This window comes from Pelophylax lessonae, assembly GCF_965119305.1.
Source record: "Pelophylax lessonae genome assembly, chromosome: 11".
Lineage (NCBI taxonomy): Eukaryota > Metazoa > Chordata > Amphibia > Anura > Ranidae > Pelophylax > Pelophylax lessonae.
The window spans coordinates 191,500,218-191,525,150 of record NC_138778.1 but is presented as its reverse complement, the minus strand read 5'-3'; the positions used below and the strand labels follow the sequence as shown (position 1 = coordinate 191,525,150).

The 24,933-nt window shown below is 44.7% G+C and overlaps 1 protein-coding gene across 1 annotated transcript in view; it reads left to right on the top strand.

Annotated features, from left to right (window-relative positions):
- The window catches only part of APCDD1L (APC down-regulated 1 like), a 90,036-nt gene that overhangs the window by 23,858 nt on the left and 41,245 nt on the right, over positions 1-24,933 (top strand). The window lies entirely within an intron of this gene.

The window sequence follows — 24,933 nt, the reverse complement described above, 5'->3', positions numbered from 1 at the left end:
ATGAACGCATCTCCCGCTGACAGTATTGCATATTGACAGCCAGAGACAGCTGCCAAACAGTGACTGCATTTGATTAGCTGCATCACTGTTCTGCTCAAAATGATCTTTGGTTTTCAGATGAAGGAATGACAGAGGGTAGGGAGCTAACAGGGGCCACCTACTGCTTAAATTGCAGTTGGTTCGTCAGAACCTCAAAATTCAATCAGTGCATGTCCAGCTTAACCTTCACCTCTGGAAGGTTTTATCCCCTTCATGACCACCGCATTTTTTTGCTATTCAACACTGCACTACTTTAACTGTCAATTGCACGGTCATGCAACACTGTATGAAATTTTTACCATTTTTTTCCACACAAATAGAGCTTTCTTTTGGTGGAATTTGATCACTGCTGGATGTTAAAAAAAGAATTAAAGTTAAGTTAAAAAATACTGAAAAATTAAATTAAAAAAACATATTTTTTACTTTCGGTTATAAAATATATCTAATAAAAAAAAAATCTAATTTCTTCATAAATTTAGGTCAAAATGTATTCCGCTACAAGTCTTTGGTAAAACAAATCCCAAAAGGTGTATGTTAGTTATGTTAGTTGATTTGTGTGAAATTTATAGCGTCTACAAACTGTAGTATATATACTGGAATTTACGCTATTCTACACTACGCTGGTAAAGGCGGTGATCAGGCACTTGTAATTGGACTGCTATAGGGTGGCGAGTAATCTGGTACTGATGGTGCTTTTCCACTGCATGATACGGCTCAGTTTGGCTCGCTTTGGCACTTTTCCACTGCATGGTACCGCATGGTACGTGTTAGAACGGTTCGGTACAGTTTGGTATGGCAGCGCTTTTCCACTACATGGTACGGCTTGCTTAAATAGTACCACCTCGGTTGTGGTTCCAATACCATATCCCACAATCCTTCGCATGTAGCCTTGATTGTTTGTCACTACTAGCCACTGATTGGTCAGAGAATCGTTGTAATCCCACCCAATTACTACTTTAGTGGAAAAGCAAACTGAACTGAGTAGAGCCTATACAGTGCCGAAAGGTGCCAACTCGTACCACACAGTGGAAAAGCAAACCAAGCTGAGCTGGGCCAAGCAGTGCCGAGTGGAGCCGAGCCGGTACTCGCAGTGGAAAAGTGCCAATACAGACATGATTTGAGAGGGTCACTAACTGACACTGGCATCGCTAGTGACACTACAGAGATCAGTGATAATAATGTACACTGACACTCTACTAGTGGCACTGGCTGAATACAGTGATGAATACAGAGATCAGTGATAATACTGTACACTGACACTCTATGAATGACACTGGCTGGGAAGGGGTTAACATCTAGGGGCAATACAGGTGTTAACTGTGTGCCTAACAATGTGTAATGTGTGCTGCTTTACTTTACTATCTGGCTGTTCCCTGTACATAGAGTTCCTTGTTTTTGTAAACACAGAACTCTGTGTATGATTGGAGACAGCCAATCAGCTGATTTCAACTGAAATCATGCGCTGAAATCAGCTGTCAAACTGTGCAGTGTCCAATCACAGCACAGGTTAGCGCCCCAAACCCGGGAGAAGGCCAATCCCACACATGTACATGATCATACCTCTGCCTGCCACCTGCTCGCAGTATTTTACTGTGAGCGGTCGGCAGGTGGTTAAGTAAGCATTATAACCAAAACAAAATACAAGAAAAAAACCCAAATCTTGAGTTGCTACCAGAACAGAAATAGAGGATGTGATCCAAAGGAAACAATTTTTCCAGTCACACCTATCTAAGTGCCGGTTCACATTTGTGTGGCTTGCGAGATCGCATGTAATTCGGAGCGCACTGCTCCTTCATTACATGCGATCGGATGTGCGGATGCAAATTCAGCCATACACTTTGTATGGCTGAATTCGCACTGTATCCGCAGCAAATTCGCACATGAGGCTTTTTTTCAGCCGCATCAGAATCGGATCGCACAGTGGTTCACACTTGTGCAATCCGATCCTGTGCGAACTGTCAGATCGCACTGCGATATGCGATCAAACTGGGGGTGTCGTTAACATTTAATTGACACCCCCTGCGTATCACATATGGCAGTGTGAACTGCCAGATGTGCGGATGCGATGCGGGAACAGGCTGCATATTCGCAGCGTTCCCGCATTGCACAAGTGTGAACCGGCACTAAGAGAGGATTTCCCTCACTTTGCAATGATTTTCCTGTTGTTTTGAATTTGATGGGATACAAAGTGAGGGCAAATCTCACCAAAGGGACACAGCTGACAAAATCACAGGGTTTTACCTATTTTTTAATCTACCCCAAAATTTGGTAAAGTTTGGGTATTCTTGGATTAGTTTACAGAAGCAGGAAACATTGTGTGTGCTTTCAGTTCAGCTCACAGGAAGTTACAAAGATACGGCATTTCTAGTAGGATCAAGAGGTTTTTCTGTATTTGCAGAAAATGTTTTTAAACAATGAAAACAATTTTTTTTGCATAATCATTTAACAAAAATTTGGTTCCAGTCTTTCACCAGAGACCCAGTTATTTCCCCATTGGGCACCCAAATCTTACCTCTCCATCACCAGACAAAAGGTGAATTTGGGCTGTATATCACAAGCCTTACATCAATGACACTTCTGTCCTTCCTGTGACCAGTCATGTGTCACGATCTACATATGCTTAGCAGCCAAAAGGGAATTGTTAAAAATGCGGACTTAGCTCTTGACTTATGGCGCTTTTCCACAGCATGGAACCGAACGGTTCGACTCGCTTTTGTGCTTTTCCACTGCTGGTACCACATGGTATAGTGTAGGAACGGTTCGGTACGGTGGAGCTTTTCCACTGCACGGAACCGAACAGTACGTCTCTCAAAAACAGTACCACCTCGATTGTGGTTCCAAGAGGTACCATACCCGGTACCATATCCCACAATCCTTTGCATGCAGTCACTACTAGCCACTGACTGGTCAGAGAATCCCACCCACCCCGTTGTTATCCCACCCACTTAACTTTAGTACTACTTTAGTGGAAAAGCAAACCATACCGTACCGTACCGAACCATTCCGACACCGTACCATGCGGTACCAGCAGTGGAAAAGCAAACCGGGCCAAGCAGGGCCGAGTAGAGCCGAGCCGGTACTTGCAGTGGAAAAGTGCCATTAGGGTCCTTTCACACGGAGCGGAATCCATTCTGCTCAGTGAGGGATTGATCCGCCGATCCCCGCTGAGCAGGTGGATGGCAGCTCCGTCTCCACTCTGAGTGCGCAGACGGAGCGGTCAGATCCCTCTATGGGGAAATCGGATGAGAACGGACCGTCTGTCCATTCTCATCTGATCCGATCCTCCAGACGGATGGAAAACAGGGTTTCCATCCGTTTGGATTTCACGGACAGGATCAGAAGCGGATAGCAGTGGGTGTCAGCGGAGGTGTCACCACTGACATCCGCTGTCCCATAGGGATGCATGGAGCATCCGATCCGGTCCGCCTGAAAAACTGACAGGCGGATCGGATGGCCTGTGTGAAAGGACCTTTAGGCTGACCATAGAAGTGCCATTTTTTAACAGATTCCTCCATCTACACAAGCAAGGTGGATGGAGAAATCCCTCTCGCTGGGACATCCTTGGGACCTTGCACTGTCAGAATATACTGAGGCTCGCTGCTACAGAACAGGATAAAATATGATCCATCAATGGCCAGCTTTAGGATGCACATTTTAGGAAGTTAAATAGTATTTTAAACGGTTAATGGAGTGGTTATAAAGGTATCATTATGTTAGAGAAATGGAAAGGTTCACTTTACAGTCACTGACCGGGTTCAACTATGCAGATTAGGCGCTACTCTAACATCACTCTGACCTGTAAAATCTGCATGCTTGTTCTGGGTCAGTGACAACCTAGCATTTACAGAGAGGAATCGGCAATGGCACATTTTTTTTAGTCCTTAATAAAGAAAACCCAAAGTGAAATCATTCAGTTTACCGCTAATGCTGTGAAGGAGACATTAGATCTGTGCAAAACGTCCAGCCAATTTACTGTTTATCTGAGTTTTATTTGGTGCATTGCTTCCAGACTTAGCAGTCTTTCCACAGTATGCCAGGCAGGAATGGACCTAAAGTCTTAAATAAACATCACCCTTTCACAGCACCCTCGCTGTTCTCTAACCTAAATGAATAAAAAACCATTTTGCAGCTTCAGGTCCCTGTAAGTATTGGTGTCAGATCCACGAACAGGTAGATTTCTGAGCACTAAGGCTGCCCTATGAGCCTATATGACTTTGCTGTAGGTGCGGTCCAGCCTCACTATTTACAGATGGAAACGGGATAAGAACAGTCCAGGGTATGTATTTATCCTGACAGTTTCTCCTTAACCACCTCTGTACCTTCATATTGTAAGAAAACACTGGGGAGATAGACGTGAATTTTTGAAGTTTTATTTATAAATAACGCTTTAAAAAAATATTTGGGCGGCCAGTGCACCTGTGAATGCCTGTGATCTTATCTGTCATTGGACATTACAGATTTACATCAGAGGGGCTCTGTACCTTGTGATCACTGTGAACCGATGACAGCAATCACAAGTGTAAACACTAGTTGTGTTTACAGATATTCATCCCATTCACAACAGAATTGTGAATGGGATTGTTGACCAGCGCAGGCAGAGCGATGTACCCGTACGTTGCTGCCTTCTTCCAGGTTTAGGGCGTGCAAATGCGTCGCTCTAAACCTGTCTGTCAGCAAGTCCTGGCCAATTATTCATGGGTTGGACCTGCTGATGGGCTGTGTGCAATCACAGCTCAGAGCTCTGTGTTGACAATCAACACAGAGGTTTGTATAAGACCCCGTTCACACAGGGGCGACGCTACTTGCTGGGGCGACCTGTGAAGTCGCGGTGCACAGTGTGCACCGTGACCTCGGCGCGACATGCACGGACTTCATATCATTGAAGTCAATGCAGGTCGCCTCCAGGTCGCCCCAAAGTAGTACAGGACCCTTTTTCTAAGTCGGAGCGACTTGTGTCACTCCTATTAGAACGGGTCCTGTGCTAATCAATAGCAGGCGACCCACCGCGACTTGGTCGCCTGACAAGTCGCGCTAGTGTGAATGGGGACTAACAGTGTTAATTCCGTTGACGAAAATATTTTTGACTAAATTATTTGAGTCAACTAAAACTAAAACAATTCAGATGACTAAAATATGACTAAAACCAAAATGGCATTTTAGTCAAAAAAACTGTGCCTAAAACTCAGTGTTAATTTTGGCAGCAAATTTCAATTTAGTTTTAGTCTTAGTCTTAGGACTAAAATGGCATTTTAGTTTTAGTCCCATTTTAGTCTTCTGCAAGTGTTTTAGTTTTAGTCGTATTTAGTCGACTAAAACTCCAATATATTTTAGTCGACTAAATGTCTTACATTTTAGTCGACTAAAGCTCATTTTAGTCATCTATAATCGAATGGGTGTAGTTCAATTGTAATTTGTAATGCATTATTTAAGCATTTCTCTACAATTTCCAAACATATTATATACTACTGCTGGTCCTGGAGTGAAAAATCTAATATTCAAAATCTAAATTTTCATTTAGTTTTAGTTAAGTCTTTTGACTAAAATGCCATTTTAGTTTTAGTCGTATTTTAGTCTTAAGACTAAAATGCCATTTTAGTTTTAGTCGTATTTTAGTCATCTGAATTATGTTAGTCGACGAAAACGTTTTAGTCGGTTTTAGTCGACGAAATTAACACTGCTAAAACTAAAATGAAATCAGTACGTTTTAGTTGACTTAAATCGAATGGGTTTAGTTAAAATTGTAATGCATTGTTTAAGCATTTCTCTAGAATTGCTAAACTCATTATATACTCCTGGAGTAAAAATCGAATAACATGTTATTATTAATGGTATTAAGGTTTGAACGTGCACTACAGACACAGATTTAGCCGTTACCATTAACCTTAATACCATAAAGAATAACGTTATCCCCTTTTTTACTCCAGGCCAGGAGTATTGGAGTATGGAAATTCTAGAGAAATGCTTAAAAGAGTTGTAAACGCAGAAGGTTTTTTTTTTAATCTTAATGCATTAAGATAAAAATGCCTTCTGTGTGCAGCAGCCCCTCTTAGCCCTCCTAATACTTACCTGAGCCCATCTCTATCCAGCGATGTCCAAGAATGCCTTGGCTGTCCTGGGATTCTCCCTCCTGAATGGCTGAGACACAGCAGCGGCGCCATTGGCTCCTGCTGCTGTCAAAGTCAGTCAACCAATGAGGAGAGAAAGGTCAGCAGGTCCGTGTCTGAACGGACACAGGGAGCTGTGACTCGGCTCGGGTGCCCCTATAGCAAGCTGCTTGCTGTAGGGGCAATAACCAGAATAAAGGGGCCAGGGGAGCAGAAGAGGGACCCAAGAAGGGGAAGATCGGGGCTACCTTGTGCAAAACCAACTGCACAGAGCAGGTAAGTGCCCGTTCACATACGAGCGACGCTACTTCACACCGCGACCTCGGAGCGGCCGCCACGGACTTCATAACATTGAAGTCTATGGCGGTCGCCTCCTGGTCGCCCCAAAGAAGCTCCGGACCCTTTTTCTAAGTCGGAGCGACTTGTGTCGCTCCTATTAGAACGGGTCCGCAGCTTCTCTATGGAAGGCGACCTACGGCGACCTGTGAGGCGACCAGGTCGCCTCACAGGTCGCCTCAGTGTGAACCGGGACTTAGTATAACATGTTTGTTATTTTTATAAACAAAAACAAACAAGATTTTAAAATCACTTAATCCTAATTAAATAATGCATTACAATTTAACTAAAGAGATGAGAAACTAAGAGATCTATTAGTAAAAGCAGCACACTGTACACATAGTTAGGCACACATTTAAACCCTTTCATTGCCCCGATGTTAAACCCTTCCCAGCCAGTGTCAGTAGTACAGTGACAGTGCATATATTCGCACTGATCACTGCATTAGTGTCACTGCTGATGTCAGTGGTAGTTAGTCAGCCCCTTCCCCCCCAGTGTCAGTCAGTGTAAAGGCCCGTACACACGATAAGAAAATCTGACGGGAAATTTCGTCCAACGACCAATCTGCCGATTTTCGGATTGTTAGTATGGTGCTTTCGACAGCCGACTCCGAATTTTCAGCTGAAAAAATCCTGATGTGCAGGCTATAAAATTTTTATCGTCCCTCAAAACAACGTCCAATTTTCGTCTCATTAGTACAGTTTTCAACGGAAAAAAATCTTAAGAGCAAGACTGGGCATGCTCAGAGAGGAAAGAACACATACAAAGCAATCCAACACATGACATCACTTCTGAAGTAGAATTCTGTCGTACGGGAAAATTCGTATGAAAATAACCTCTTCACTTTCCACATCAGACTAGCATGCCACAAAAAACGGACGATAGATCGTTCGATAATCTGATCGTGTGTACGGGGCTTAAGATTGCTCACCACACTATCGGAGACCCATTATAAGTCGTTGATCACCGCCATTGATAGTATAAAATACATAAATAAATAAATGAAAATTCCAGTATATATACACCAAAGTTTGCAGGCGCTATATCTTTCATGCAAACCAATCAATATACACTTATTTGGATTTTTTTTTTTTTCATCAAAGACATGTAGCAGAATACATCTTGGCCAAAATTTATGAAGAAATTTGATTATTTTATTTTTTTTGGATATGTTTTATAGTAGAAAGTTAATACTATTGTTCTTTTTTAAACTTTTCCGTCATTTTTCATTTTCTACCGCAAAAAATAAAAAAAAACGCAGTGGTGATCAAATACCACCAAAAAAAAGCTTGATTTGTGTGAAAAATTTTTTATACATTTTGTTCGCACACAGCATTGCATGACCGCGCAATCACCAGTTAAAGTAGCATAGTTCCAAATAGCAAAAAATGGCCTGGTCATGAAGGGGGTAAATACTTCCAGAGCTCGAGTGGTTAATATACTGAATGTTTGTATATACAGCAGACAGGAGGATCTACAAATCGAAGGTGAAGGTGGGTGCCTTAAAATGCCAGGGACCACCAATGATGATGGGATTATTTTTATTTATAAAGGTGATGGGATTATTTTTATTTATAAAGGTGGGTGGTTTAGGCTGCATTCACATGTCAGCTTATGATCGCGGGCAGAACCGCCACGGTTCCGCCCGCGATTCGGAGATTTATTGCAAATCGCGGGACGCCTAGCGTTGCCCGTTGATTTGCAATAGCCCCCCAAACGCCGAGCGATGTTGCCGCGATTTACGCCCGCCGAATCGCGGCAACATCGCGCAAACAAAATCGCGGGACGCAATACGCTCCAAAGAAGCTCTTGTACTTTTTTGGAGCGTATTGCGTCCCGCGATTTTGTTTGCGCGATGTTGCCGCGATTCGGCGGGCGTAAATCGCGGCAACATCGCTCGGCGTTTGGGGGGCTATTGCAAATCAACGGGCAACGCTAGGCGTCCCGCGATTTGCAATAAATCTCCGAATCGCGGGCGGAACCGCGGCGGTTCTGCCCGCGATCATACGCTGACATGTGAATGCAGCCTTAAAGTACCTCTGACCACCAATTATTGTTACATTTTTTTTAAGGACGTGTGTGCGTTTAGGAGGGTTAAGGTGATACTGACCACCAATGATTGTGGGATCATTTTAAAGAATTCAAAGATAAATGTATGCAAACTAGAGCTGCACGATTAATCGTAACAGAATCGAGATCGCGATTCACTCCCCCTGACGATCTTAACATGACACTTGCTCGATTCTTTACATAGCTGTGAGGGAAAAGCTGTCAAAAAAAAAAAAGAGCCTCCCGCAAAAGCCTATCAGCATTAGTCTCCCACTGAACTGTAAACAAAAATGATTACATTGTATCTTTTCTTTCCCTCTGCCGGAGGAAGGAAGTTTAACCTCTTAAAGACTAAACCTTTTTCCTACACTTGTTGCTTGCAAGTTAAATCAGTTTATTTTTCCTAGAAAAGTAGTTAGAACCCCCAAACATTTATATATTTTTTTTTTAGCAGAGACCCTGCAGAATAAAATGGTGATTGTTGTAAATTTTTATGTCACACTGTATTTGCGCAGCAGTCTTTCAAACGCAATTAATACACTTTAATGAATAAAAAAATAAAACAAAACCGTAAAGTTATCCCAATTTTTTTATAATGTAAAAGATGTTACACAGAGAATCGTGAGAGAATCGTGATCTTTATACCAAGCAAAAAAATCGTGATTCTCATTTTGGCCAGAATCGTGCAGCTCTAATGCAAACCCAAATTTTTTGGTCTTTAGAAAGCTCTGTGTCTCAAAAATGAATTCTTATTTAGGTTCACTGTTGCATGACTAAGTAGTTGTCAGTCAAACTAGCACAACATTAAATACTGAAAAATGGTTTGGTAATGAAGGGGTATATACAGGCTAGTACTCAAGTGGTTAAAAGATAAGTGCACTTTCAAACAAAACACTCTTATTCTTTGTGCCCTCCACTCCCCAGATGCATACCAACCTCCTGCCTAGGGAGGTAACCCCATGGAACACTATGGGAAGCTATTTTGCAGGTGTGGCTGGGGCATGGAAGATCAGCAGAAAGATGTAAACAATCCCCAGAGGACCAACTGCAAGCTAAATATTCATATAGGAGAGGGTAGGGGATAGGTTAGCACTGTGTTGGTGGTGGGAAGCAAAAAAATGCTATGAACATTTTAAAAGTGAGTTGCAAGGTATAGTTTTGGGGTGTTATAAACCTGTTTTCTGCAACATACCTTCTCTGGTGACCCACAGACACTTGTGAATATGGAACCTCATATATACAGTATATATATATATATATTTATATATATAGCAACAAAAAGGCTAGATTCAGCTCCTTGGACATTAATAAACAATGTGGGATGGGAAACATAACTTTCATTTTTGCTGGGAGAATTAATACAGCTGCCGATCTGTATCTCTGGGCCGAGTCTCAGATCTTCCATGTCAAAATAAATGATGTGCTCATCTGGGATTGCTCTTCACACATTTACTCCAAGCAAAATACTGTAGAAGCAAAACATAGGGTGGAGAATCCATGCATGTGCACTTTTTATGGTGCGTGAACCCAATAATTCCACTGTGTCCAGCATCAGTTGGAATGGCGCCCCCCTCCTGTCACATGACCCGGACACATCAAGGCTAGTAATGAGACCTCGGAGCATATAATGGCTGGTGATTGGTTTGTTAATCGTTCACTGCTTATCTGCCTCCAATTGCCCATCACATCTTTCACTGCAGCACCCTGTGCATTCTGGTGTGAGTAGCATTGGAAATTTCCTATGTCTCAACGTGAAATCCAGCTCTCATCAGCAACCACACCCTTAACAATATAACAATGTTACAGGCATGCCTAACCAACTGTGAGCAAGTCAAATTATTGATGTTATAGATACTGTAATTAGCCAATGATTCCTTAAGAGGATCAGTTATATACACACAATGCAAGCTTCGTTTGTGCAAATTACGTTTTTAAACTAAAAATCCTCAATTTGCTCTTTCAATGTCCACAATATATACAGAACAATGTGAATCTACAGCATAAGTGCCTGGCTAGCTAACACAGGTAAACCTTGGCAGATCTGCCATGTGCTTTATAGATAAACTTCTTCCTACATTGAGACATACCTTCTTACTGTACATTTGAGACATACTACATACTGTTCCTCTGCCCTCTGAGTCCAGGCCTTAGTTTCTACCTCAGGGATTTTCGGACATACTTTAACTTCTTAGAGTTAGTGCATCATAACAGTTCAGTTTTTACAAAGTAAAGGTGATTATATATATATATATATATATATATATATATATATATATATATATATAGCACCCTCCTAGATAGGTGCTAGGAAAAAGCATTATTATGCTCCATCTGCTTATCAGGGGAGCCTTATCTGTAGTCATGCCTATTGCATGTGTCCAGGTGTGAGTCACTTGGTCTGAGGGAGTGTCCCCACTGTATCCAGTAGGGGAACCTGTTGGACAGTGGAGGAAACCTGGCCAGTGGCAAACGGGCTTTTGTGGCAGTTCCAGTGGGAGGGCACTACCGCAGTGCATCCTGGGATTGACCATAAAAGCCAAGGGCACATGTGACAGGGCGTCTTTGGCGGGAAGCCAAAGGAGGAGGGTGACGGCTGTCTCTCCTCCTGTCTGAGGAAGATGGTCACTGGCAGTCGGCCTAGTGAGTCAGATGTGGAGCTGAGCCTGAAGGATCCTGGAAAGCTGACGGTGGAGCTGCTGGCAGAGTCATCTGGGAAAAACAGTGTCCGTTAGTACCATGGGGCTTGCCAAGGGGTCCGTCCAGGATGGGGGACCACTCCAGGAAGTCAGAGTATAGAAGGTCAGCTCACACAGTATGCAAGAGTAAAGGGGGCGCCAAGTAGAACCCTGAGGAGTAGGGGTAAAGGGGATGCCAAGCAGGGCCCTGAAGAGTAATTCAATATACAGTTTGCTTATCAAATATTTCACTACAGTGGCAAGGTGAAGCAGCGGCCTTGCCACAGTCAGCATAGCTAGAAGTCCTAAAAATGTGCATAGTTCATACAGTTGGAGTATCCCACTCATCCCTTCTCCTATCCAAGTTCTAAAATAAAACCAACAAAAAAGCACATCCCCTGGACTGTTTTTTGACTGAGCCAAACGCTTAAAGTACTTTGAATTGTTAAGTTGTTGCTATGGGTAACCCAGGAAGTAGTGCTATGTATGTATATATATATATATATATATATATATACACACACATACACAGTCAGGTCCATAAATATTGGTACATCGACAATTCTAATCTGTTTGTCTCTATACACCACCACAATGGATTTGAAATGAAACAAACAAGATGTGCTTTAACTGCAGACTTTCAGCTTTAATTTGAGGGTATTTACATCCAAATCAGGTGAAAGGTGTAGGAATTACAATAGTTTGTATATGTGCCTCCCACTTTTTAAGGGACCAAAAGTAATGGGACAATTGGCTGCTCAGCTGTTCCATGGCCAGGTGTGTGTTATTCCCTCATTATCCCATTTACAAGGAGCAGATAAAAGGTCCAGAGTTTATTTCAAGTGTGCTATTTGCATTTGGAATCTGTTGATGTCAACTCTCAATATGAGATCCAAAGAGCTGTCATCATTAGGCTGAAAAAAACAAAACAAACCCATTAGAGAGATAGCAAAAACATTAGGTGTGGCCAAATCAACTGTTTGGAACATCCTTAAAAAGAAAGAACGCACCGGCGAGCTCAGCAACACCAAAAGACCCGGAAGACCATGGAAAACAACTGTGGTGGATGACCGAAGAATTCTTTCCCTGGTGAAGAAAACACCCTTCACAACAGTTGGCCAGATCAAGAACACTCTCCAGGAGGTAGGTGTATGTGTGTCAAAGTCAACAATCAAGAGAAGAGAAGACTTCACCAGAGTGAATACAGAGGGTTCACCACAAGATGTAAACCATTGGTGAGCCTCAAAAACAGGAAGGCCAGATTAGAGTTTGCCAAACAACATCTAAAAAAGCCTTCACAGTTCTGGAACAACATCCTATGGACAGATGAGACCAAGATCAACTTGTATCAGAGTGATGGGAAGAGAAGAGTATGGAGAAGGAAAGGAACTGCTCATGATCCAAAGCATACCACCTCATCAGTGAAGCATGGTGGTGGTAGTAGTAGTAGCTGCCAATGGAACTGGTTCTCTTCTATTTATTGATGATGTGACTGCTGACAAAAGCAGCAGGATGAATTCTGAAGTGTTTCGGGCAATATTATCTGTTCATATTCAGCCAAATGCTTCAGAAGTCATTGGACGGCGCTTCACAGTGTAGATGGACAATGACCCGAAGCATACTGCGAAAGCAACCAAAGAGTTTTTTAAGGGAAAGAAGTGGAATGTTATGCAATGGCCAAGTCAATCACCTGACCTGAATCTGATTGAGCATGCATTTCACTTGCTGAAGACAAAACTGAAGGGAAAATGCCCCAAGAACAAGCAGGAACTGAAGACAGTTGCAGTAGAGGCCTGGCAGAGCATCACCAGGGATGAAACCCAGCATCTGGTGATGTCTATGCATTCCAGACTTCAGGCTGTAATTAACTGCAAAGGCTTTGCAACCAAGTACTAAAAGGTGAAAGTTTGATTTATGATTGTTAATCTGTCCCATTACTTTTGGTCCCTTAAAAAGTGGGAGGCACATATACAAACTGTTGTAATTCCGACACCTTTCACCTGATTTGGATGTAAATACCCTCAAATTAAAGCTGAAAGTCTGCAGTTACAGCACATCTTGTTTGTTTCATTTCAAATCCATTGTGGTGGTGTATAGAGCCAAAAATATTAGAATTGTGTCCATGTCCCAATATTTATGGACCTGACTGTATATATATCACTAAATATTTTTGGTTATTTAAAAACAGTGAATTTTTGAAAGACATTGGTGCACAACCTATAATAAATAGACTTACACTAAGAGATGGTCAGTAAATACTGGCTTTCATGAAGCGATAAATACAACAAAAGTTGAGTGGTGACTACTGACTCCCTTGTAGCCAATTGGCTGACAACTTTTAATAAATGTCCTTCATTTTATCTGCTACAGTTAGTTTGGTGCACCATGTTATATTCCTTCATGAAGCGATACATGATTTCATGAAGTTAGGAAATGCAATGCAATCCCTTGCAGCCAACTGAGAAATACTTGCAGAAGATGAGATAAATTTTCACTGCAAGCAAATGCAAAACTAAGAAGTGGTCAGTGTAAGCCGGTTTAATTCTGTCGCAGTTCTACTTTAAAGCAGCAGAGGGAGTAATTTAATAATCCAACTGAGCGCTTATAGTAACATATCATTTATTTATGATAAGTAATATTTCTATGTCACTGCTCTTGTTATCATTGCTTTTTTGTGCAGTAGATCTGATAAATATCCCCCATTGTTTCTCCCCTGTGTCATAGATGTGCATTGTTTTCTGTTGGAATATTACCTGTCTCCTGCACATCATGTCATATGTATGATTTCCATCGATTAGCCACAACTTTATGACCACTGACAGGTTAGGAGCCCTTTCACACGGGGCGAATCCACTCGGCGGACTCCACTTGCTCAGCGGGGATTGCCCCGTTGATCCCCGCTAAGCAGGCGGATGACAGGTCCATCTACACTCACTGTGCAGAGACAGGCTTGTCAGAGTCCCACTCTCCTCTATGGGGAGATCGGATGAAAATGGACAAGATCCGCTGAAAACAGACGGATGGCGATACGTTCGCCATCCGTCCAGCGGGTCGGATCAGATGCCAGGCGGGTGTCAGCGGATCCGCCTCCCCATAAAGGTCAATGGGTGGCCTGATCGGGTCCACCTGAAAAACGGACAGGCAGACCCGATCGGTCCAATCATGTGAAAGAGGCCTAAGTAAATATCATTGATCATCTCATTACAATGTCATCTGAAAGTCAGTGGGTTATATTAGGAAGCGAGTGAACATGTTGTCCCTGAAGCTAATTTTCTGAAAGCAGAAAAAATGGACATTGCAGTTAGTTGTGTATGTGGCTGCGTAGCCGCAGACTGGTCATGGTGCCCATGCTGACCCGTGTTCACAGCCAAAAGTGCCTGCAATTAGCAGATAAGCATCAGAACTGGACCACAGAGCAATGGAAGAAGGTGGCCTGGTCTGATAAATCACATTTTGATTTACATCATGTGGATGGCCAGGTACGTGTGTGTCGCTTACTTAGTGAAGAGATGGCACAGGGGTGCAGAATGTGAAGAAGGGATGCCAGCGGAGGCAGTGTAATGCTTTGAGTAATGTTCTGCCGGAGAAACATTGTTGTTGCCCAAGTACACCTCTTAATGGAAAAAGTATTCCCTGATGGCAGTGGCCTGTTTCAGCAAGAAAATGCATCCTGCCACACTACAAACGTGGTCTGAGGAACACAATAGTTAGTTTGATTTGTTGACTTGGCCACCATGTTCTCCAAATCTCAGTCCAATCAAGCATTGGTGGGATGTGCTGAAAATGTAGGACCCACCTCGGTACTCACAGGACTTATAGGAGGTCTAGTGAAGTGCATGCCTCAATGGCTCAGGGCTGTTCTGGTGGCAAAAGGGGAACCTACAGTTTAACCACTGGCTTGGCTGCGCGAATCGATGTAGGGGTACGTCAGTTCACGGGAGCGCTCCTGGGGGCGGTAGCGCACTCTCGCCCATACTAGAAAGCGGGGACCCATGATCCCTCCCCGCTGAGAGAGAAAGATAGTCAGCTGTTGTAAACACAGCTGACCATTGTTCTCTCTGAAATGATTACAGAGCGCCTGTGATCCTTCTATATAGGATCGCAGGTCTCTATGATCATTTCACAAGTCCCTCCTCCCACAGTTAGAAAGCACACCCTAGGCTCACAATTAACCGTTTGATAAACCCTAGGTTAACCCCATCCCTGCCAGTGTCATTAGTACGGTAACAGGGCATATTTTTAGCACTGATTACTGTAGTAATGTCACTGGTCCCCCCAAAAATGTCAGTTAGGGGTCCGATCTGTCCGCCACAATGTCGCAGTCCTGCTAAAAAATAATCGCAGATCCCCCCTTTACTAGTAAAAAAATAACAAAAAAAATGACATAAATGTTACCCTTAGTTTGTAGACGCGATAGCTTTTGCACAAACCAATCAAAATACGCCTTTTGTGATTTTTTTTACCAAAAATATGTAGCAGAATACAAATTGGACTAAAAGGATGAAAAATCTTGATTTTTAAATTTTTTTTGGGAATGTTATATAGCAGAATGTGAAAAATATTGGTTTTTTTTTTTTCTTTCAGAATTGTCGCTCTTTTTTTGTTAATAGCGCAAAAAATAAAAATCACACAGGTGATCAAATACCACCAAAAGAAAGCTATTTGTGGGAAAAAAAAGGACATTTTATTTATTTAATTTTATTTTGGTACAGTATCGCACGACTGCGCATTTTTTTGTTAAAGTAACGCAGTGCCGAATCGCGAAAAATGGCCTGGTCATTAAGGGCAAATCCTTCCGGTCCAGAAATGGTTAAGGTGGGTGGTCATAAAGATATGGCTGATCGGTGTATACAATACAAATCTCCCTCTACATTCTGTGACGCAGACACACCTTACTCTTTGCACTTAGGCTCCATTCACATGTCAGCGTTTGGATCGCGGGCAGAACCGCCGCGGTTCCGCCCGCGATCCGGAGATTTATTGCAAATCGCGGGACGCCTAGCATTGCCCGTTGATTTGTTATAGCCCCCCAAACGCCGAGCGATGTTGCCGCGATTTGCACCTGCCGAATCGCGGCAACATCGCGCAAACAAAATCGCGGGACGCAATACGCTCCAAAGAAGCTCTTGTACTTCTTTGGAGCGTATTGCGTCCCGCGATTTTGTTTGCGCGATGTTGCCGCGATTCGGCAGGCGGAAATCGCGGCAACATCGCTCGGCGTTTGGGGGGCTATTGCAAATCAACGGGCAACGCTAGGCGTCCCGCGATTTGCAATAATCTCCGGATCGCGGGCGGAACCGCGGCGGTTCTACCCGCGATCCAAACGCTGACATGTGAATGCAGCCTAAGTATCACAAACACTCCTGCATTTGCTTCTTCACAGACACTTCTCCATAACTCATATCTTCCTCCTGCAGTTTATGTGAAAAATACACCTTTCTTTCTGTACTCTTTGCCACATACTATCCTTCGTACTGCCCTGTGTCAAAGACAATCTGTCCCCCCGCCCTGTCACAGAAAATCTGTCCCTCTGCCCCGTGTCACAGACAGAAAATCTGTTCCCCTGCCCTGTGTCACAGGCAATCTATCCCCCTGCCCCGTGTCACAGACAGGCAATCTGTCCCCCTGCCCCGTGTCACATTCAATCTGTCCCCCTGCCCTGTGTCACAGACAATCTGTCCCCCTGCCCTGTGTCACAGGCAATCTGCCCCCCTGCCCTGTCTCACAGACAATCTGCCCCCCTGCCCTGTGTCACAGACAATCTGCCCCCCTGCCTTGTGCAACAGATAATCTGCCCCCTGCCCTGTGTCACAGACAATCTGCCCCCCTGCCCCGTGTCCCAGACAATCTGCCCCCCTGCCCTATGTCACAGACAATCTGCCCCCCTGCCCTGTGTCACAGACAATCTGCCCCCCTGCCTTGTGCAACAGATAATCTGCCCCCCTGCCCTGTGTCACAGACAATCTGCCCCCCTGCCTTGTGCAACAGATAATCTGCCCCCCTGCCCTGTGTCACAGACAATCTGCCCCCCTGCCTTGTGCAACAGATAATCTGCCCCCCTGCCTTGTGCAACAGATAATCTGTCCCCCTGCCCTGTGTCACAGACAAACCTACCCCCTGCACTGTCATAGATGATCGTTCCCCCTGCACTGTCATAGATGATCGTTCCCTCTGCCCTGTGTCACAGTCAATTCCTTCTCTTGCATTAGACCACCCTTTGGTCTCCTGCACCTTCTCTTTGCAGTGTACACTTCAAAGAATAAGACAGCATTGCAGGTTCCCCAATTCAGTACCAGCGGTATTCCTGGGCCCCATTTAGCTACATAACTCAGAGACAGTAAGCACCCCCTAAATACGCGGTCGCACCACCACAGCCCGGCACATCCAGTAACATACGTATTCTTTTCCTTCCGCAACTGAGCAAGACTGGAAATATGTGATCTGAAATATGAATTTTACACAATCCTAAACCCACAGAACTTGCCTGAATGAAAAAGAAAACAAAAACAGGCAGAGCTCAGAAGGGGCCCCGTGGGGCCAGACCGAACTGTTTTGCTAAGCTCAGCTCTGTTATGTTTTCGATTAATTCCCTGGGAAGGAAGGCATTAGGTTCTGTCTGGCGATGATCTCCTAACCTCATTCCGGGGATGATAGTGTTTGACTTTGGGATATGATCTCATGTTTTGCCAGTTCGCTGCAAATGAGATTTATATTCATGTTCATATATTACAATTGCACTCTGCGATTAGGGATCTTTTTTTTTTCTTTCCATGTTCGTGACATGAGCCAGAAGGTCTCAGAACTACAAATAAGTCGGGGCCCCTGGTTTCTAAACCGGTAACAAATAAAAATTCTACATTATAACAGTATCTGTAGCATGGATTGATAATGTTATCTCTGCATCAGAGAGCTTTAGGAAAAGGTTTAGGTGAAGTTGCTCTCTGGACTAGATTACATGTTTAGGAAGAGAAAAGCATTTCAAGAGGGTTTCCACTTTTTTGGAGAAATTTGGGCCTGGATTTTAGATTTCTCAGTGCAAAAACACCCCCATTTCCACTTCAAAGAAACTGCGGGTCCTTCTGATTTTGTTGTCTATATTGAAACACGCGCATAACTAAGTGCGTTAAATAATGCGTAAAATGACTCACCGGACGCAAAGTCCTAACCCACAATTCTCTAGACCCCAGCCATCACCAGATGGAAACCAGCTCATCTGCACACTGGACTAAGGAGTGTACTGGGACATACATGCCAAACTCGGTGCAAGAATTTCCATCATTTCTAGGGAGTCTCCTGTACTTGGAAATCTGCTCATTAGTGAAAAGGGAAATTACATTACCTCTGCTCCATAATATAATGCCATCCAAAGGTTGTGCAGGAGCATCCTCCCACCCACTTGGCACTAAATGTGTGGCTCTGAAATTCATGTAAAGAATATAAAGCAACAGCAAGATTGCATCTGCAAGCTTAATCCCTACTTCTTGAGTAGCTTACACCATAGGGAGCCTTGTTCCATCTGTATAGCAATTAGGCTACTTAACATGATGCTAAAGGTTGTAATTAAAAAAAATGACAAACATGTTATACTTAGGGATGCACCAATCGGATATTTGGATCGGATATCGGCGCCGATATGGCCATTTTAGATGGATCAGGGGATCGGTAACATTGACACTGGCCGATCCGGTTTTTGCTTGGTAACGGCTCAGCCATCCCTTACAGTAGTAGTATGGGATGGGAGACGCTACTTCCTGTATAGGGCCGACTCACAGGCGGAGTGATATCAGATGCTCTTCGCCTGTGAATGGAGGAGCCATACACATGAAGCAGAAGCTTTGCACTGTACTGCAGCCGCTTGGTTTGTGTGTAGCTCTGGATCGGTTCTGGTATCGGTATCGGCGATTTCGCAACGCCAGATATCGGTATCGTGTCCAAAAAAGTCGGATCGTTGCATCCCTAGTTATACTTACCTGCTCTGTGCAATGGTTTTGCACAGAGCCACCCCAATCCTCGGATTTTTAAGGTCCCCTGTTAGCAGTCTTGGCTCCTCCCCCCTGCTGAGTGCCCCCAATAGCAAGCCTCTTGCTATGGGGGCACTGGAGCAGACTCGCCCTCTAGCCACACACACCTGTGAATTGACATTGTTCACTCACACACAGAGATCGGCTCAGCCCCCAGCCCCCCCCCCCTTTCTCCTCATTGGCTAGCTGGCTGTGATTGACAGCAGCAGGTGCCATTATGAACCAATGAGGAGACAGACCTGGGAGAGCCACTGCTCTCATGCACATCGCTGAATCGAGTAGGGGGTCAGGTAAGTATAAGGGGAAGTTGGGGATGGGCTGGGCCCAGGGAGTCTTTTCCCTTAATGCAAAAAATGCATTAAGGCAAAAAACCTTCTGCCCTTAGAAACACTTCCATGAAGAAGAAATCCAGGTATGGCATTTTTTCCTAGTTACATAGGTACAATGTAACAATCCATATGCCATACCTGTGGGATCACTCTAGAACAGTGGTCTACAAATTGTGGCCTGTGGGGCCTGATGTGGCCCTCTGCTAGCCTTTATCTGGCCCATTGGGGCACTATTTCTCCCACTTACTATCCCTCCCACTGACACCAACAATAGGGCATAATTCCTGCCCCTGACCCAAACGATGGAGCACTATTCCTCCCACTGACACCAACAATGGGGCACTATTCCTCCCAATGACATTAATGATGGGGCACTATTCCTGCCGACACCAATTAAGGGGCACTATTCCTCCCACTGATACCAATGATGGAGCACTAATTCTCCCACTGACACCAACAATGGGGCACTGGGGCACTATTCCTCCTCCTGACACCAACAATAGGACACTATTCCTACCACTGACACCAACAATGGGGCACTATTCCTCCCGCTGACACCAGTGGGGCACTATTCCTCCCCCTGACACCAACAATGGGGCACTATTCCTCCCACTGACACCAACAATAGGGCATAATTCCTGCCCCTGACCCAAACGATGGAGCACTATTCCTCCCAATGACATTAATGATGGGGCATAATTCCTGCCGACACCAATGATGGGGCACTATTCCTCCCACTGACACCAACAATGGGGCACTATTCCTCCTCCTGACACCAACAATAGGACACTATTCCTACCACTGACACCTACCAATGGGGCACTATTCCTCCCCCTGACACCAATGGGGCACTATTCCTCCCCATGACACCAACAATGGGGCACTATTCCTCCCCCTGACACCAACAATGGGGCACTATTCCTCCCGCTAACACCAACAATGGAGCAAATGCCTGCCACTGACACCAGTGATGGAGTATGATTCCTCCCAATTATGCCAACAACAAAGTTTTGTTTGCTCCCACACTAGGACATTTTCTACTCCCACAGTAAGGTGACCAGATTTTTAAAATGAAATTCGGGGACATATTTATTTTTTTTACTAGTAATGGTGGCAATCAGCGACTTATAGCAGGACTGCAATAATGCAGCAGACAAATCAGGCACTAAGTGACGCTGGGAAGGGGTTAACATCTAGGGCAAACAAAGGGTTAAATGCGTGCCTTACAAGTGTTTTCTCACTGTGGAGGAGGTGCTTTTACTAAGAGAAGGCATAGATTCCCGTCCCTGCTTAGCAGGAACACAGGATCAATGTCTTCCATACTGACAGAATGGTTATCTGCCTTGTTTACATAGACAGACCGCCGTTCTGCCTGTGTACAGAATAATCTGCGGGTACCGGCGGAAATCATGTCCCCCGGACTGATCGGCTCCGATACCCAGAAATGCAGGATCATGTATATATACACGATTCTGCACACCGCTACCCCCCACCTGTAGCAGTAAATCTGCTATGAGGCAGTCAGGAACTGGTTAAGATGATCAGCATTATGATAACTCACAGGCAGCAGGCACTTTATCATGGCTCTGGTTGGCTCTGTCACAGTGTGCCCCATGACATGGATGCTGGGTGATGATTTTGTTAACTTATGACCAATAGGTTAACAAAATCAGCACCCAGAAGCCATGTTATGTGACACACTGTGACAGAGCACACTATCTGCCAAAGCTATGATAGAGCGCCCCCTGCCTGTGAGTTATGATACCATCCATGATGCCAGAGAGACAGACATAGTGCAATGTAGTCTATTCACAGAAACACACCTATGTTGAAGCCTTGAAGGCACTGGCAGCCCCACAATCCGATCCACTTCCCCTCTGTTCCTGCTGCTAGATACTGTCAGCTTTTTATGCCTTTCTATGCCTGTCACCAGAGCCTGCCTTACAGACTCTCAAGTCTCACTCTCCAGTCCCTGGCTACTACTGGGTGGGGAGCGGAGGAAGATCACTCCGCCAGGGAAGGCAAGGAGATAGACAGGCAGGCGGCTGGCCGGGACTTGAGCCAAGCCAGAAGAACATGCGAGCAGGAATGGAATGGGCATGCGCCCGAAAACTGAAGAAATAGTCCCTCTACTCATGATCATTGCTAGTAGGAGCGGGGGGGTGTAATTCAGAATTTTTTTTCTGCACTGACTGTCTTTGAAATTGCTTGGGCCCCTATCCAAATCCAATCCGGGGACAAACCTGGACAGTCTTGATCCAGGGACAGTGTCCTCAGTCTGGGAACTATCTCCGGAAACTGGGGACGTCTGGTCATCCTATTCCACAGGCCACAAATTAGCCCCCCTTAAGCCTGAAGGACAGAAAACTGGCCCTTTGTTTAGGTTTGGAGACCCCCTGTTCTAGAGGCTGAAAATCACTGCTACTCCAGTGATCTTCACCAGCTTTCGGGTCCACCATGTCTAATTAGAAAACACTTTGCATTCACTGAGACAATGCAAAGCATTCTCTGATTGGAACCAGGCCCAAGCAGCTAACCTCCTGCAGCAGGTTAGTGGCTCAGTACATGACCCAGAAGCTTGTGGAGATCACTGGAGTAGCATTGCAATCTACAAAAATGTCAAGCTTCTAGAGGGATCCCACAGGTAAAGTATACAGTGGGTACGGAAAGTATTCAGACCCCCTTAAATTTTTCACTCTTTGTTATATTGCAGCCATTTGCTAAAATCATTTAGGTTCATTCTTCTTCCTCATGAATGTACACATAGCACCCCATACTGACAGAAAAACACAGAATTGTTGACATTGTTGCAGGTTTATTAAAAAAGAAAAACTGAAATATCACATGGTCCTAAGTATTCAGACCCTTTGCTCAGTATTTAGTAGAAGCCCCCTTTTGATCTAATATAGCCAGGAGTCTTTTTTGGGAAAGATGCAACAAGTCTTTCACACCTGGATTTGGGGATCCTCTGCCATTCCTCCTTGCAGATCCTCTCCAGTTCTGTCAGGTTGGATGGTAAACGTTGGTGGACAGCAATTTTTAGGTCTCTCCAGAGATGCTCAATTGGGTTTAAGTCAGGGCTCTGGCTGGGCCATTCAAGAACAGTCACGGAGTTGTTGTGAAGCCACTCCTTCGTTATTTTAGCTGTGTGCTTAGGGTCATTGTTCCGTTTAAAAAACGGAAAGGAAGCAAAATCGGATGTCAGCGGTGTCATCCGCTGACATCCGCAATGCCCATAGACATACATTGTAAACAGATGGGATGATATGCGGACATACAGAGCGGATGACACAAGTGTCACCCGTGTCCGTGCAGAAAAAAAAAAGCACCGGAGCGGAAGAAAAAAACTGAGCGGCCGTGTGAAAGAGGCCTTACAATCACCTGAGTAGCTCTAGCCCTATTTGACAAGCCAGGCTGATGTCCCAATCACAAGCAAGCCATCAGCCATGTCCCCTTTATCACAGCTTGCTGAACTGGTAATCAGCTTTGCTTGTTTGGTCAAATGCAACCTTTCGTGCCATCAACAACTTTTCAACCCTTATTATTGTAAAAAAAAAATTTCAAGTCGATGGCTAAAATTTGGTGAAGCGATCGCACCCCTGCTCACTGATATCTGTAAGTTATGACTGTGGTATAAAAGATTCCATTAAACAATCACATAGATATTTGTGAGGCTCATTTTACAGCACCTTTACTCATTTTCCCCCAGCTAAACACAGCCTGCTTTTTTCCTTCCTGTCAGTATATACAGCTCAGTAACGCCATGCCATGAGAACAGATGTTTTACTTTCTAATGTCCCTTCTGGTTCTGTTTACTGACGGCAAAAAAAGCTTTACATCAGTATTAAAAAAAAACAGCTGGAGTGCAGGCAGTGGAAAATCACAGACATTCGGCCATTTACAGCAAAGGGTGGTCTCAGCCCTGTGAAGTATGTTCTGTGTAATATGGTGCTGCTCAATAAATAAATAAATGAAATTTTAATAATAAAGCAGCTAAGTTGGTTGCTGGGCCGCTTCATGTTACTAAGGGTGCCTCCAAAACAGTCAAATTTAACAGGTCGCCCCACCCAGTGCTGGTGTTTCTAAATCACCAGCTGTCATCACTCATCTTTTGCTGGAACACCCTACCTATTCCTTTACCTCAGCACTAGACATGAAGTCTCATTCCTCTCGCAGCAGTAAGCAAGAGTATGATCAGTGCTGCAATCCTCCTGCAATCTGTGATGGAACACAACAAGGACACGTATTCACACACAAACATGAAATAGCTGGGCCAGGCTGTTGATGTTAGGACCTCAGATCTATACAGCAGTGGTGGCTGGTGCTCCATGGGCAGGGGCGGCAGACACACCGCACCATACCCCCCCCCCCAGACCACACACCCCCGGACCACAGCAGGACAGGACCCCCAGGAGAGGACAGGACCCCAGGAGAGGACAGGATCACTCACCCTGCCTGGACATCAGCGACGGCGGCGGTGGCTTCTTCTCCCTGTCTTCTGCGTCTCCTCCCTCCTCCTCTATGCCCAATGGCATGGCTTCTTCTTTCGGCCAATCGGGAAACGGGTCTCAGAACCCGCTTCCTGGTTGGCCAGGAGGAGGATCCATGTGACAATAGCGAATTTTCATTCGCTATTGTAACACAACTGGGTTGGCTTGGGGCACAGTGCTCTGCGCCCCGAGCCCACCCTTTTTTTTAGCCTGTGAGAGCCTCTGGCTCTAATCACATGGTTAGAAAAAAAAAAAGCCCCATTGAACTCCATGCGTCCAGCACCCTGCATGTAGATTAGGGGGCCGGATGCATGGATGGGGCCTGCATTTTGTGTTTCTTTTCTTCATAAATTGCAAGCCATGGTATATAGCCTGTGGCGCTTTACAAACTTCACTTTGCTTAAAGCAGAGTTCCACCATAAAATTATACTTACCTCCATCTTCTCGCTCCGGGTCACCTGAAAAACAAATGGATAATCGCAATTTTTTTTTTTTACTTACCTGGTTTAGAAGAAAATATACTTACCTTACTTCCTCTTCCTCCCCTCGGCGGCCACGGCGATTCGTCACTTCCTGGCTTGCAATGATTCCTGGGAGCTGAACGTCATCGCTCCCAGGAATCAATGCGCCTGCACCGGCCCCGACGTCCGTTCCGGTGCGGGCGCCGTCATACCTTGCTAAACAGCTTCTGGGCATGCCCAGAAGCTGTGCAGGGATGACGCTGCGGCACCGGAAGTGATGGCGGGCCGGTGCAGTGCATCGTGGGACCGAAGAAGACGGAAGAGGATCGCGCTGGCTTCAAGCTGCCCACACCTGAGATGGCAGCGCTGGACAATACATTTTCAAGGTGAGTATTTCTTCTTGCAGGTAAGTGCAACCCGGGACAGATC